Here is a 7,204-nt window from a genome sequence, read left to right as displayed (position 1 = left end):
GTTTTAGGAGAGTCATTATCTCCCTATATGCACACCGGTGGAAGAAACTCCTAAAGCAGGGAAGCACGATCTTGTTGCTTCTTCTGTTCTTGTGGATCCACGCCTGTGGTTAGCGAGGCTACAGAACACAATAAAATAGCATTGATAACGAGAGAGATCCGCGGGCCTATTACCAGTTTTTGCATGTTAGTAGTTTTGGTCATAATGAAAGCCATTTTAGGCCTATCAAATTCAATGAACATGTTTCGGATGGAGTCGATAAAGAGAGTGATATGATTGCCGCATAATAATAATGAGTCAGTACCAAAGAGTACGAGGATAGCCCAAGCCTTCCACAAGTTCCTCGCTAAACAGTGTCTCATCTACGCTTCATTTTGTACGTTTTTATCAAGAAAAAGGCCACGATAGACCATCTGATGCTAGCTCCTCAAATCATTGGCCAGAGAGGGAAATGGATACAACAAGTCCCCCCTCATCTACCAGAACGTGTTTGGAGTTATCTTCGCTCCCACGCATGCCTAGACAACCGAAAAACAGCCTAGCAAAGATGACTTCTCTTGGGCAACGCAAGGACAAGTAGCTCTGATTACAAAACACAACACAAGTTGGCATAACCCAAGTCAATATGATAACTCGATCATCCAGGTCTTGCCTGTGTCAGCTTCTTTCTTTGGATTAATGAAGACTTCGGCACCCTTGATCTTTTCAGATATGAATGAAAGTCGGTAAGCAATCTCCGAAACCACGAACTGATGGACATCGAACTCTTCCTTTCTTTCTAGCAGCATAGCAACATAGCCCTACGGGGGACCAAGAAGCCAATCTTCGTCAACCAATCATATCTATCTATTGATGCCTACTTACAATCGTGCTCTTCTTTCCCATGTCTTCTTCTCTTCCCTGAATGATCTTCGGAAAAACATAGGAATTAGGTCGATGTTGCTCAAAGAATAGCTCTAGATACCTGTGATTCCAATACTGACTTCAGGAACATAACGGTTCACTCCCTCCTATGGATCAGAAGTAGACAGCTCGATGTGATGATAGCCATTTCCCAATTTATAAGGTAGAGCAAGTCCAAAGCAAAGCGGTCTGAAGTAGTACCCCCACCCCAATACTCGCTTGTTTCTCTGGTATCCTGTACTTCCCGAATATAGCGCTCATTAACCTATGGAAGGAAAGCAAAGGTCTCATCCAACGAATTGACACTTGATCGATATGCTTCTTTAACAAGAGCGGAACATGTCAGGCGATCCTCGGTCGAAAGATACTCATGAGGTGCGTGAATGCAAGTGAACAGTGTTTTCTTTACTCTAAAGTACTAATTAGATGGGGTGTCTGCCTATTAGTTACCTAACTTGGGTGGGGGATTTCTTTCAGCTAGAGCTACTACTTCCAATTCCCAATAATCGATTAGATTGCACCAAGTCTAGATATCAGTAGCTGATGTCGGTATCAATGATCACATGTGAGTGAATCGATTCAGAGGCCTATTTGTAAACTAGAGAATTTCCGATAGGGGATCTGCATGATAGATCATTCATTTGACTATTATGGACCAAGGGAAGAGACCAAGGTATGGAACTAATTGTTATTGGAATGGCTAAACCAATGAATTTGGATTTCCAAATCGTTAGCGGCTGGTCTTTCTTCTTCTGGGCGAGCTGCGGATCTACTTTTTATTTCCTTCATTCCATCTGTCTCTGTATGCTTGGGTGAATGCCATAAGCGGATTTATATGCCCCGGTTCCCAGGGTTAGGGTATTCCCTATGTTGAGCCTACTCAGATCAGAACAAAACTTTTGGATTCTCTTTCGCCTATCGGCCGGCTATAAACAACCTTCACATTTCCTGCTGAGGTCCCAAGTCTCCAAGTGGGCCCTCTTGGCCACCCAAGACCTTGGCTTTTTAGAGAATCCCGCTCCTGTGTCGTAGGACTTGTAGCTCGGTAGTCCATCGGGTAGGTTTTTTTATCCTTCCTTTTTCGAGTGTCTTCTTGGATAGTTATAGCGGGCCATAGGCGCAAGATGTACCTTGTGGAGGGCGGCGGTCCCCTGGACATAGCATAGTCCTTTCAGGCAGTGGCCGTTTAGTCCATGGTCCGTTGGATGGTCGGTGCAAGGCCAGAAATTGGAACACATTGATTCCGCTTGTTCCTGTCCTTCGCTTCAGGGCCTGTCCCTCGGTGTGGTCAGTACTCCATACTGTCGGGCAGCAAAGCTTACACTTGTTCACTTATTATGACGGTTCACCAGGGCCTCTTTCCTCCTCCCTTTTCTGCTCACTCGTAGGGGTTCAGACACCCACAAAGGGGGAGGGAGTCAACTAAACATCTCAGCCATTGGTGGGAATTTCGCCCGCATCCGATCCCCAATTCTTGTTCACCCCGGATGATCGTGTTGGGTAAATTGTGACCTCGTACGATCGTGTCAGGTGAGCAACAGCCGCTTTGTCACAGTACTGACTTATGGGCTAACAGGTCACACTTTGGCCAAGTATCCTACAAAGAGACTCCCGAGAGCCAAAAGTATTAAAGGAATGGCCATAGGAATGGGCGCATCATGACATCGTAATCGGTCTCGCCCGAATGAAATAGTTGGTACTAGAAATGTTAGAAATAGTAAACGAAAGGAGTAATAAGAAGTGAAAAGGACAGAGACACTTCCCAACCAGAAAGCAAAGTTCCCACTGATGGTATACTTTGTGTAAGCGAGCTCTAAGATCACATCTTTAGAATAAAATCATGTTAGAAAAGGAAATTCAATAAGAGATAAGCTGCCCATGAGCATCATGGCATAGGTCAAAGGAAAGGAGGAGGCAAGCCCCCCCCCCATCTTCCGCATATCTTGCTCATCCGACATGGCATGAATCACCGAACCCGCATTCAGGAAGAGTAATGCTTTGAAAAACGCATGATTCATTAAGTGAAAGACGCTAACCGAATAGTTAGAGATGCCGCAAGCAAAGATCATATAGCCTAATTGACTGCAACTTGAATAAGCTATGACCCTCTTTAGATCGTTTTGTAATATTCCAGTGGTTGCCGCAAGGAATGACGTCATAGCTCCTGCAAAAGTAATAACAATCAAAGCCGTAGGTGAGTATTCAAATAAAGGGGAGCACCTTGCTATCATGAAAACGCCAGTAGTGACCATAGTAGCTGCATGAATCAAAGCAGATACTGGAGTGGGACCCTCCATTGCATCGGGTAACCAAGTATGCAATCCTATCTGTGCATATTTCCCAACAGCACCAATAAAATGTAAAATACAAATCAGAGTTATGGCATTCAATCTCATATTGCAAAAAATCCATTCATTTCTGGGAGCACTAGCACAAGCAAAAATGGTTGAAAAGTCTACTGTTTGAAAGAGAGTAAAACAACCAAAAATCCCAAGAGCTAATCCAAAATCACCTACTCGATTGACAAGCATAGCTTTTATAGCAGCTTTATCCGCCTGAAGTCGTGTAAACCAGAAATGAATTAACAAATATGAAGCAAGACCTACTCCCTCCCATCCCAGGAATAATTGAAGAAAGTTATCTCCAGTCACCAACATTAGCATAAAAAAAGTAAAAATGGATAAATAACACATAAATCGAGGGCTATGCGGATCCTCAGACATATATGAAATGGAATAAAGATGGACCAAGCTACTTATGAATGTAACCACAATTAACATCACTACGGTCAGGCTATCGAACAAAGAGTCAAAAGTGAATTACGAGTCAGGCCAATCTGCGAATCGAGCGAGCTCCCCTTGCAATGATGTGGTGGTGAACCTCTCATTCGTCTTCAGTGCTCTCCAAACCGTGCGGGAAGGTTTCCCATCACACGGCTCACCAACTTGATCTTCTGCGGGAACCTTATGTAAGAACAGGCCTGGCAAAAGAAGTACGGTCTCGCTTTCCTTTGCCACTCAAGTGTACGGGATCTGCCGTGCTTAGGCCCCTTCTTCCCTTCCCTAATCCAAAAATGAGTCCACTGCGTGCCTGGCACTGTATGGGTATAGGTATGGTGTGCAGGCCAGCCTCCCTTGGATTTTAGGTGATTAACTACCGAAGCGAAGAAAAGGCTGGATCAAGAAAAGGGGGGGTACTAATAGCCCTCTGCCCCACGCATCTAACCAGCTCGCGTGGTTCACCGGTCCCACCGACGTCACCCTTAGATAGAGTTATTCAGTCGATACAGAGATGCACTTAAAGTGGGGGGTGTGTTGTCCCTATTGGGTTGGGCCCTTCCCCATAAGGCCTCACCATCAGGGCCTAAGCGCCCTCTTGCTACCCATATGCAAGGCGCCGTCTTAGCCTTGCCTTCCCAGGATCGCTCCCACACCTGTCACGTTCGTGATCGGCCTCCTCAACTGTGTATCGATCGAAAGGCAGGGCGGCAGAGCCCCCAATCGACGGGAGTAGTTACGTCCAGTATGTCCCCCCTCGATTCCCGACATGCTATGATACCCCAGGGTGGGTAGGAGCGGGTCGAGTCCGTATCACCGCGGAACAACTGCAGCGTCCGGATCTGATCTATCTACTCGGCAATTCATCCGGTGACTTCACGGTCGCCAAAGAAGCCCCAAGAAGCATCAAACATTTTCGATGAGATCCATGGAGCTATTCTGAGATAGCAAGCACTAGCTCCCAGTGCGACTTCATAAAAAGCAATCAAAGATAAGATCGAAGAAAATGAAACGCACATGGTGGTCATTATAGCGGTTCCTTCAGATCCTAGAAAATGTCCGAAAAAACCGGCTACGGAACTACCGAGCAAAGGCAAAAAGACAATAAGTAGATACATAAGATCGAGTCTCTTAAAAAAAATCAGACAATGTTCAAGCGGCCTGTCATTGAGACAAAAACGTGTTAAGCATATAAGCACTTTCGACTTGATTTGCAGTGGTCAGTTACGCAAGACGGGAAGAGAGTTTCCTTCTTCAGAGTCCTTTTGTCCCATCCCAATATTAAGGATAATGTGTGGGCCTTTACTGAAAGAAGATGGTTGATCCCCTTGCCGACTCATTCCATCCTCCCCCCGGTGGGTCGTCCTCTTATTCACTCTCGCGAGCAAAGAAGAAGAGAGACAGCATTCAAGCCAGCAATGGACTGAGGTATGAGACGAAGAAGCCAGCAATAGACCTTGCATAGCATGTATGAAATAACTTGTGAAGAGGATTTACTAGAGTCTAAAAATCTTGTACGCAAGTTGGCACATCGCTTTCAATCAATCTCGCTCATCTGGTCTGCCCGGTCAAATCAGCGATCATGCCCCCCTTATCCTAGCGGAGGAACAGCTTCATCAGATTCATACCCTTGCTAATCCGCCTTCAAGCCTTGTTCCTTCTTCCGCTTCATCTATGTAAAATTCTATATGCCACAAATAGAAGTAGAAAGAAATCCTAGCAGTCATTGAGATTGAATCGAGAGGAAATCGCAATCCAATTACCGTGAGAGCGAATTAACAGAGTCAGTTCAACTAAATGGTCAAAATCAGAATAAAGGAAGGTAACGAAATACTTCATTAACAAGGCCCGTTTAATTAACAATTTTAGCTTTCTTTGCTCACCAGCTTTTTTCTGCGCCCCTTCACTCACTTCTGAATGACTCCTTTAGCACTCTCTTTTGGTTGGTTACTTCATTGAAATAGAAAGTACATCTCTAACTCCTGGCTAACGCGAATCATTCAAAAACTACTACTTATTGGGTTGGGCAACCGACATCACATGCATCTTTCTCTAGTAAAAAGGTTTTAAAAAAGTAAGGAAGTGCTAAAACTGGTGCATGCGTCATGGCACTCTTAAGCTGCTCAAATGCCATGTCTTCCTCTTGTCCCCAACTCCACCCTCCTTTCTTCAATTGCTCCTTGAGTGGTTTACTAATGATGCCATATCTCTTTACAAACTTCCTGTAGTATCCCTTAAGTCCCAAGAAACCACGCAATTCTTTCAGAATATAAGGTCTAAGCCAACTCTTTCTAGCTTCAACCTTTCCTGGATCAGTCGATACCCCTCCCTTAGATACAATATTACCTAAATATTCTACTGAGGTCACGTCACGCCAAAGTAGCACTTTGAGGGTTTAGTGAAGAGGGCATTCTTTTGTCAAACAGATAGGACCATTTCTAAATGGCTCAGATGAGAGTGCAAATCGGGACTATAGACTAGTATGTCGTAAAAAAATACTAGTAAAAATTTCCTGAGGTAAGGGGAAAAGATTTCATTCATGAGAGATTGAAAGGTAGTCCTAAGCAAGCTACTGCGTCTGTGAAGGCAATTGGCTTTTTAGTCATGTCCTTTCATTGGATTGATCATGTTGAAGGAGTTCTTTAGTAAACAGCTAGCTACTGTGTCCGATCAGTCTATTCACTGGCAGGATGCTCGGATTCGGGTATTGACTGCCCCTCTTGATCGTTCACAATTCACCAAACTGTTGATATCCTGCTGGGCGATTTTGAGTGCAAGACGACGGGCTATTCACGAAGGAGAGTTCCAAAGCCCTCTCTCTATGTTGGGATTTATTAACTCTTATCTGAATGAACTTGGTGAGGTGTCCATGGTGGCTAGGCCAGTGGGCGGTCGCTGTGTGACTAGTCCTTCGGGGTGGACGCCGCCTCCACCGGGCGTGGTCAAAATTCATGTTGATGGTGCTATTGCTCGGGCTGGGTTGGGCGCAGTGAGGGCGTTCTATTCCATTATGGTTCACATACTTGGCTGCTACCCGGCCTAACTATCAATAAGTACAACTGCCTTCTAGCTCTTCTCTCTCGACGAAAGTACGGGGAAGATGCAATTCTAGGGAAGAGGTTGGTACAATCTCTCTAGAAGTATTAGTCCCTCTAGAAGTATTAGTTAGTGGCTTCGCCCTTCAAAGGGCAGCACCATACCTGCGGGAAGAAGAATCCACTTGCCTAGTTTCATAGACGAATCAAGCCTTCTTCGGCCTTTGGTTACCAGGAGAACGGGATGCATCACCCGCGTGCGAGATAGGAGTGGTGGGTACGATCTCAATCGAAGGAAAATAGGTGTAGGTTGCGCTTTCGCAATAGTGTAGTACTTGAGGCAGAATCCACCACCTAAGAATTAGGCATGATTGATACAAAGCTTATCTGTAGACGGATAAGTGAGTCTCCAACCTTAGCTAGTTGTACAAGGCACATTGCCAAGGCGTATGTATTAACTAGACCTACAAATTAATTACCATGATTCCC

The 7,204-nt window shown here is 45.0% G+C and overlaps 1 pseudogene; it reads right to left on the bottom strand.

The window, feature by feature from the left end:
• Positions 1-2,453: 2,453 nt before the first annotated feature.
• Positions 2,454-3,926, bottom strand: LOC123396090 (annotated as a pseudogene).
• Between the last annotated feature and the right edge of the window lie 3,278 nt (positions 3,927-7,204).

This window comes from Hordeum vulgare, chromosome 5H, assembly GCF_904849725.1.
Source record: "Hordeum vulgare subsp. vulgare chromosome 5H, MorexV3_pseudomolecules_assembly, whole genome shotgun sequence".
Classification (NCBI taxonomy): Eukaryota; Viridiplantae; Streptophyta; class Magnoliopsida; order Poales; family Poaceae; genus Hordeum; species Hordeum vulgare.
The sequence above is the reverse complement of the archived record's forward strand: the minus strand, read 5'-3'. Positions and strand labels throughout refer to the sequence as shown.